Genomic DNA, 10,016 nt, shown 5'->3' with positions numbered 1-10,016 from the left:
TCCCACTAGCTATCTGTTTTACACGTGGTAGTGTGTTTATGTCAAACGTAATCTCCCAATTCGTTCCACCCTCCTCTTCCCTCCCTATGTCCACATGTCTGTTCTCTACGTCTGCGTCCCTATTTCTGCCCTGCAAATAGGTTCATCTGTACCATTTTTCTAGATTCCACATATAAGCGTTAATATACTATATTTGTTTTTCTCTTTCTGACTTACTTCACTCTGTATGACAGACTCTGGTCCATCCACATCTCTACAAATGACCCAGTTTCGTTCCTTTTTATGGCTGAGTAATATTCCATTGTATCTATGTGCCACATATTCTTTATCCATTCATCTATCATTGGATATTTAGGTTGTTTCCATGTCCTGGCTATTGTAAATAGTGTAGCAATGAACATTGTGGTACATGTGTCCTTTTGAATTATGGTTTTCTCAGTGTATATGCCCAGTAGTGGGATTGCTGGGTCATACAGTAGCTCTATTTTTAGTTTTTTAAGGAACCTCCATACTGTTCTCCATAGTGGCTGCATCAATCTACATCCAACAGTGCAAGAGGGTTCCCTTATCTCCACACCCTCTTGGGCCTGGATATTTTGTTGTGGGGAGATTTTTAAGTGAAAAGTCAATTTCTTTAATAGTTACAGAATAATGTGGGATATCTATTTCACTTGGTTGACTTTTGGTAGTTTGCAGTTTTTAAAGAATTGGTCCATTTCTTCTAAGTCATAAAATTTAGGAACATAAAATAGTTTGTAGTATTCACTTATTATCTTTTGATAACTTCAGGATCTGTTGCGATGCCACCTGTTTTATTCCTGATATCGGTGATTTGTGTCTTTTGCTCTTTTTCTCAGTCGTCCTAGAGGTTTCTCTATTTTATTGTTTTTGAAGAGATGGCTTTTTGTTTTATTAATTTTCTCTACTGTTTTCCTGTTTTCAATTGCACTGAATTCTGTGTGGAATAGAAAAACATCAAACCCAGAGTAGTATAGTGGCTGCCAGGGGCTGAGAGGTAGGGGAAACAGAGGTAGGGGGAATGTTAGTCAAAGGGTAGAAATTTTCAATTATAAGATGGGTAAGTTGCAGGGATGCAAGGTACAGCCTGGTGACTACAGTTAAAACGTACATTTGAAAGTTGCTATGAGAGTAGAGTTCTAATGTTCTCACCATAACGACAACAACAAGAAGATAATTATGAGAGGTGAAGATGTGTTAATTAACCATATTGTGGTATCAAATCATACAACTTAAATTTACACAATGTTATATATCAATTATGTCTCAATAGAGCTTGAAAAAAATAAATTCTCAACAGATACCCATACTCTACATGAACAAATCTCTGGCTACTTCCCTGAAATTCTCATGAAACTGTCTTTATTCTCTAAACTCTAACTTCCATAGCCTCGCTCTGTTCTGCAAACACGTGAAGCTAGTTTACTCTTCAGATACTAGCAACTCTGACTTCCTTAGACACTCTTTTGTAGATGTGATTCTTTCCAATCTTTCAAGTCAAAACCCAATTGTCTTCTCAGAGGAACTTTCCTGACCAATTAGTCTCAAGTAGCCTCCAGTGTATCTACCCAATCATCCTGTTTTTTAATTTCTGCTAGCATTTGCCACTATCTGCAACCACAGATCTTGCTTGGTTATATGTTTATCTTTTCTCTTTCTTTGTTCTTAGAATGTAATCCCTTATAGACAGAAAACCTATTGTTTTTATATTCCTTAATACATCCTCCCTTCTTAAAAAGAGTCTCTAGGTGTAATAAATGTTACGTGAATGGATGAGTGTCTTTCTTACTTTCTCTTCAGCTATAAGCCTACTGAAGTACAGGACTTGCCTTGTTCATCTACAGTGTCTGTTATATAAGCAGATAACTTGTATTGAATGATTAATTATTTTGAAATGCTGAGTTTTTGCTTGATAAATACACTGATGCTTGTCATTCTTGAATATTGTGCAAAACCATGCTGATATTCAGTGGGAAAAAAAGTGAACTTAGGCTGTAAGAGGTTTGCTATGAATTAGTTCTGTTTCATCTTGTCAATTCTTCTGTATTAATCTGTGTGACTCTTCCCTCAGGTGTAACTTTGCAAAGTATCTTCTAAGCCTCTCTGTTTTTGCTCCTTACTTTCTGATTCCTTAGCCTTTCTTGTCTCTCTCTCTCCCTCTCTCATTTCCTTTTCCAGGTAATTTATAAAGGGTGGTGTCAGGGACAGCTGAGTCCCTGCATAGCTCACCAGGCAACCTCCTGGCAGTTATATTTATTATCTCCACACAAAAGCAATTTCAGTGCCATTTTTAGTCTCTCGGGAGACTTGGAGTGTTCAAAGCTTTCTTCCTTAGACTAGGAAGCTTTATTTATTTAAATAAAATGAACAGGAAGGTGACAGCAAAGGGACTCATACAGTCTCCAGTTGGCACATGATCTTCATCCTCCTCGGGAGTAACCTACTGGTTGTAGGATCACAGTATCTAAACAGAGAGACCCCAAGGAGCAGGGAAACATGAATGAGAGTTGACAGTTCATGCACACCAGCAGACAGCTACAAAACGTTATTTGACATTAAAAGCGATTTAGAAGTCAGTTTCTCCTTCACTGGAGACAATGTTCTGGTCTATTTCTGTGAGTCAAGTGCCGTTTGAAATATTTATCTATGGAGAGAAACATACTCTTATAAAAATCCTTACTCTAGACATTCACTTTCTATCATTCGGTAGAATCTAATGTAATTCCTCAGAAAATCTGGGGCTGGGCCCTGTGGTCTTATCAGCCTCCCTCCTTCCCTTCCCCATGAAATGTTCACATGGAAAATCTTGCCTTTACTGAACTCACTATACAATTTCATTCTTTCTGTTCAAATGATACCTACTCTGTGAAATCCTGTTTGGTCCATCCTAAGCTGGTGAGGATTCCCGTCATTAAACGGTATTACAATAGTCTGTTCAGATATTCACCTTTCCAGTTGACTCTGGGACCATGACTGAATCTCCACTGTATCTTCAGAACCAAGACTTGTGGCTAGCTAGGTTTATTTACTGAAGAACATTTAAAATAATTTTAGGCGCATGCTGAGTTTACTGTCTCATAAGTTGGTTATTTTTTTATAATGCCAAGAAACGATTTTCCCTCACAAACCAAATTCTGAATACATAAGGGCCAAAAGTTGATTGGTTCTTCCTCTATTAGACTGCATCCTCTTAAGAGTAGGACAATATGTCTGAATTTTTTTCTCTATGCTGGCCCCTACAAAAGTGTCTGATACAGAAGAGGCACTCAGTAAATACTTGTTGAAAATAAGGACAGAAATACAACATTAAAAGAGGGACCATTCGTATAAAATTGAGTCAGAACAACTGACTTCCAAAAATCACAGTCTAAGTTCACACTGTATTTGTAAAGTAGAAAGAGAAAAAAAATAATTACTTCTGGTTTAGATTTTTCCCCCAAAGTTGCTGAGCTATGTTGATGCTACAAATAGAAAGGGAAAAATTGATGTTCTAAGATGAACTGAAGCTACTAAAATAGGTTTAAATTTTTCAACCTAAAGTTAAGCTGTCCTTGGAAATAATATTTCCTTTAATTCCCTAAGAGACTGAATATTTGCTGAACATCCTTGTACTACTTTTCCTCGGCTTTGAATTGCTGCAGCAGAAACTTTTAGATTGGTTTTAGGTTTTTGATCTGTTGTTATTATTAGCCCTCTAGTACTCAACTTAGCATTAGAAAAACCAGGGCTAGAAGAAATAAATTCAGCTTCATTTTTGAGCAAGAGTCAGTCTCAGAGAAGTGGTACATCTCAGGATTCCTAGAGGAGACACCTTTAGTTTAAGCAAATCATACATAATCATATTTTCACTCCCCATTTAAAGTTTTATTTTTCAGCTCTTGCTGAGAAGGATCCACAACATCAAATGGACTTAGATGTTTTAGCCATAAATTTCAATAATATAAGATCAAATGTAGCTATTTCAGGAAGGAGGGAGAAGAGAGAGTCAGCTGAGAACAAAGAGACAAATTTGGAGACAAACAAACTGCTGAGCCAGAAGAATAGTATTCATGAATGCCTGGGTACATAGAAGGATCAAGGGCGAGAGACAGGAAAGGAACATATGATGGAAAAGTAGGCAAAGGCACACTGTAGAATACCTGGTGCACTGTTCAATTTTATTTTGTATTTTAAAATAAGAATGAAGAAATGTGTGCCGCAACACCAAGAGCTCTGCATTCTCTCCTTTAAATTTCTGAATGCTGAATTTTGGAAACTGCTAGAAGAAACTGCACAATGGCCTGGTTCTGCATCCTGGGGGCCGGAGGCAACAACTTCACACAACTGAATGAAAAGTAGGCAACACTACAACGTGACTCTGTTACTGCATAGGTAATCTATAGGTGATGTGATGGAGTCAGCAGCCTAAGATAGAAGGATGCTTAGCCTTTTAGGTATTTGGCTTCATTCTGAGTCTAGAACTTTTTTAGTTAAAAATCTCATACCCAGGCTTCTCCTAATTATTTTTTTTTTAATTTTTATTGGAGTTGATTTACTTATAGTTGATTTACAATGTTGTGTTAGTTTCTGCTGTACAGCAAAGTGAATCAGTTATACATATACATATATCCACTCTTTTTCAGATTCTTTTCCCATATAGGTCTTTACAAAGTATTGAGTATAGTTCCCTGTGCTATATAGTAGGTCCTTATTATTTATCTATTTTATAAATAGTAGTGTGTTTATGTCAATCCCAATCTCCCAATTTATCCCTCTCCCCTCCTAATTCTTTAACTAGAGGTTGTCCTATAATGACTGATGTTTTAACATCATTGAAGGAGGGGTGTTCAAGTTAGTTATACTATAGGACCCTGCTGTCCTAATGTTCACACAACCACCTTTTTATTCCTTGGTTATGTACATTATTATAGCGGTATGCCTAATTGTTAAACTATTTTGTAGAAAAATGCCTGACTCTTTGGGGAAAAAAATACATCAAAGCATTAGAGACTAAAATCCCATGAACCTTTAATCAGGTATAATGAAATCAAAGCTATCCACAAGTTGACAAGTGAGAAGCAAAGGAGGCTGTATTTTAATTATCAGAAACGAAACATGTTTCAAATATCAGGCAAGATATGAAGATATCTATGCATAAAACACAAGATGCATAGTGCTTTGTGAGATAAAATTATATGTTTTTGAAAAACAGTAAAGTAGATCTAAATAAAAGGAGAAATGTACTATGTTCACGGATTGGAAGACAAAGTAGAGATGTCAGTGTTCTTACAATCAACTAAAATTTAATCTAGTTCAATAGAAAAGTCAAGAGATGACTAACAGAACTTGACAATTTGAGTCTAAAATTTCTGGGAAAGCTGAAGTCCAAAAAAATCACAATACTGAAGGAAAATGACCAGGTAGGGAACAGGACAAAGATTTATTAACAAGTTAGAGTAGTTTTAAAGGCTATTGATAAAAACAGCATGATTTTGACTTAGTGACAAACAAATAGACCAACGGAACAGAGTAAAATTCCAGGAACAAACTGATGACAATATAGAAACAGCACTTGTCAACTCTGGTATTGCAGATAATTGGGGAAAGGATGGATTACTCAATGAATAGTGCTATATACATTAGTTATATATGTGGGGAAAATAGAATTGCAATTCCTACATTTTACAAAAAACTTCGTGAATAAACTGCTTAAATGTGCAGGGCAAAACTATAAAACATTTTTTAAAATATGAATTATACTTATCACATAACACTAAAGAAGCAGTCCTTAAACAAAATAGAGAAATACTCAAATTTGACTATTAAAATGAATAACCTCCATGTCTGAAAAACTACTGTAAAGGCAATGAAGACATGTCACATACTGAGAAAAAGTAGTTGTGCCATAGTCAACAAAAAAATAGTATTCTTATCAAAAATAGTTGAATCGCCATGTGAAAGACACAAGAAATCCAATACAAAAATGGATACTTAAGCAGGTACTTTAGAGAAGAGGAAACTCAAATGAACTCCCTGAGTAAACCAAAATAATTAAAACAGGTATTTAATTTATAGTCATTTTTGATGAGTAGACCCTCAAGGCACCTTTTAGGAGCAGATGAAAGTTCTCTATTGAAAAACCCACATGACTCCAGGCCTCAAAAACTCCTCATGCATATAGTAGCAGCTCATGGGGTGGGGGGAATACAAAATACAAACAAGGCACATAAGATAGTCATCAGAAACAACAGACATCACAATGAGAGCCTAAAAATTATAGATACAGGAATTATGCAACTCAAAATAAAATGTTTAGTTTTTTTCAAGACTTGAAAATATAATATACACACTACTATATTTAAAATAGATAACCAACAAGGACCTACTGTACAGCACAGGGTACTCTGCTCAATACTCTGTAATAACCTAAATGGAAAAAGAATCCGAAAAATAGATACATATATATGTATAAGTGAATCACTTTGCTGTACACCTGAAACTAACACATTGTTAAACCAACTATACTCCAATATAAAATAAAAATTTTTTAAAAGACTTGAAAATGTGAATAATGAGCACAGACAGGTCATTCATAAAAATATTTAAGTACACTACTTCTGGAAATAAATCGAATTGTCTCAGGTCCCTTCACGTTTTGGAGCTCTGTGTTGCTGGCACTTTTGAAGGCAGGTGTGCCAATCTCTATGGGTGTGCCTGGGAGGAATGGAAGCCCAGCCCAAGGAACTCCAGAGACCTTAGAACAGAAATGGTGTTTACTCCCTAGCAATTCCAGCATCTGCTAGCTCCCTGGTGCTGTCTGCATTTACACCTAGCAGCCTTCCATATGTGAATGAGAGATGCTCATGTACTCTTCAGACACTGCTTGAGCCTGGGGAAGGTAGCTCTCCCCTTCAGAGCTCATCTAGTAATTTTCGGCTGTTCACACTGTTCATTGGACATACATACTGCTTTCCATTGGATGGTGACTTACTGTAAGAATCAGTGCCAAAGTTGCTCTGGAATCCAACAGGTCTGTCCTTGCTCAGTTTCCAATTAAATGTTGCATTTTCCTCCTATACTCTACAAATTTGACTGATAGTTTGGTTTCAATAAAGAAGGTAAATTAAACCCAGTAGACTATCTGACATGCTCATAGCTTAAGACAGCTGAGGAACAAGTGGTCTAAAATCTACAGCCCTTTCAATTAATTTAGTGGACTCACTTGGGTCTAATGCTAAGAAAACCCATTTAGTGGCCATGAAGCTGTCAGTCAGAGACCCTTGAGTGAAGACATAGAAGAGCAATACGATTAAAGTAAAGCAATTACATTTGCCATTTTTTTTTTTTTACCTTTATGACCAAATAAGTCCCTATATAATTTTTCTGCTGCTTGGAGTCTGCACTATTTGTATTGTGATGGGGTGGAAAAGTTTTCTGCTTTAAAGATCAGGCCCCCCCCTTGGGGCTTCCCTGGTGGCTTAGTGGTTGAGAGTCCGCCTGCCGATGCAGGGGACACGGGCTCGTGCCCCGGTCCGGGAAGATCCCACATGCCGCAGAGCGGCTGGGCCCGTGAGCCATGGCCGCTGAGGCTGCGCGTCCGCTCCGCAACGGGAGAGGCCACAACACTGAAAGGCCCGCGTACCGCAAAAAAAAAAAAAAAAAAAAAGATCAGGCCCCTGGCTTTTTATGGGTGCACACTAGTTTTTGAAACACAAATATCTCCCATTCCCCATCTGCTACAGCCCTTACACATTAAAAATACCTAAAGATACAAGGCAGACCAGCAGGAGACATTTGTAACATGTAAAAGAAGTAACTAATTTCTGGAATGTAAAAGAACACCTTGCAGAGCAGAAAAAGGAAAAGAAGGAATTCGACAGAAAATGGACTAGGGGTATGAAATCAGAAGACTCCAAATGGCTAACGAGTATAAGGAAATTCAATGTTAGTAGTAACCAGAGAAATGTGGATTAAAGTAAAAATGAGACTTTGTTGTTCCAGGTTAGTTACACGAGTGTGTTCTGTTCTAAAAATTTATTTACCTGTACACTTAGGATACTTATCTTTTTCTTATGTTTATTATATTTCAACAAGAAGTTAAAAAGGATTGAAAAGTAAAAGCAGTAGAATAACATATAAAAAGAGAGACACCAATGTATACCCTTACAGACTGACAAAAATTAGACAACTGAAATGATATTAAATACTATCAGGGACGTAAGGAAATGCAATACCTCTTACACTCCTAGTGGGAATATAAACGGCCACCATGTTGGGCTGCACCCCACAGGCCTGCAAGTCCCGTGCCTGGCCAGCTTCAAGATGGAAGAGTCAGCAACAGAGACATCAATGGTTTAATGGATGGGTGATCTTAAGTGTCTAGAGCAAGGTCCTAGAGCGAATCCCCACCGTGTATGGCAGGACATGGCAGTAGTCTTCGTTACCGGGGGAGAGGAAGGTTACCAGTTATAGAGGAAATTGACATCTGGTTGGCTCACTGGTTACCAAGGAAACCAGCAGAGGGGCACGCCCCTCACTGCCCCTTTGATAAGCTATCCTGGTGAAGATGTTCTGATTTAAGATTAGAACAATCACTAGATGGGACAGGGGCAAGAAAGTAGGAAGGTCAGTCATGTGAGTAGGGTGTAGGTGAAGCAGGTACTGGTTAAGCAGGGATGTACAGAGAGCAATCCCAGGGGAGAAGAATCTGGCACTGTTAGTATGGAACTGAGGATTCTCAAAACTCTAGGACACAATTCCATTCCTGGAAATACACCAAGAAACTCTCATTCAGGTCCACAAGGGAACATGTATAAGGAAATCAGGATCAGTAACAGTTCTTTGAATCTGATATTAAAAAAAATGAGATATTACACATAAAGTGCTTGGGATACCTTTCCATACTGTTGATCACACAATGGGTTAGTTAATTGGGAAAAAAAAAAAAAAAAAAGCAGAAGACGGCAGGACACGCCTGGCTGGATCCAAGATGAAATGTGGAAAAAAATGAAGCTACCAAATTAAATATTGCTCCACTAAATCCATTTTTAGAAGTAAATAAAATTTTCCCTTGATTTCTAGGCTTGTGGAGGGAAGTGGGGGGAAAAATGAAAGCAAAAACAAAAACTTACAGAAGACTGAGTGAATGAAAGAGGTAACAAAGCCTGAAACAATTCAGTTTTTTTAATGTCCCTGGAGCCACTGAAAACCTCAGAAAGTCATTCTGGGTAATACAGATGCTGATGGCCTGAAGAGTCACCAGGAGAGATGAGGAATCACGAAGTGACAAGACAAGCAAAGAATACTCAGGTGACACAGTAAGCGGCAGAAGGGTAATGAAAAAACAAGGCCTTGAAACCAAAGATAAATCAAAGAGGAAGAGTACAGGCAGAGGTGAACTGACCAGAAAGCTGATTACATTTAAGATTCAGAGTCCCTCCCTTGCACAGGTCCATCAAAAGGTCTGCATTTGGGCTTCCCTGGTGGCGCAGTGGTTGAGAGTCCGCCTGCAGATGCAGGGGACACGGGTTCGTGCCCCGGTCCGGGAGGATCCCACGTGCCGCGGAGCGGCTGGGCCCATGGGCTGTGGCCGCGGCAGGAGAGGCCACAGCAGTGAGAGGCCCGCATACCACACACACACAAAAAAAGGTCTGTATCTAACTTTGTATTCTTCATAAAGGTAACTGTCCCAAATTTTACAAGGCTAACAGAGAAGCCAAAAGTGCCCCATTTCTTGTCTCCAATCTAGAGATAGGCTCTGTTATTGTTCTGTCCCGCTTATTTTGAGAGTAAAGGAATTACAGGCACTATCTGTCCAGTGGTGTCACCCCGAGACAGCTTTGCCTGGAGAGATACGGACAAAATGTCCAAGGAAGCAGCTAACACTCTCATAGTTTCACCCACCTCCCTGCCCCACCATCAGTACAAAATAAATGCTGTTAGGGATTACCAGAGAAGGAATTTAGAGCCGCAGCAGCCAAAAGAGCCAAGGAGAAGACAGTCTCTTTCATCCTGAGTCC

This window comes from Leucopleurus acutus (genome assembly GCF_964270905.1).
Source record: "Leucopleurus acutus genome assembly, chromosome: 10".
In the NCBI taxonomy this organism is placed as follows: Eukaryota; Metazoa; Chordata; class Mammalia; order Artiodactyla; family Delphinidae; genus Leucopleurus; species Leucopleurus acutus.
Note: the sequence above shows the minus strand (reverse complement) of the source record.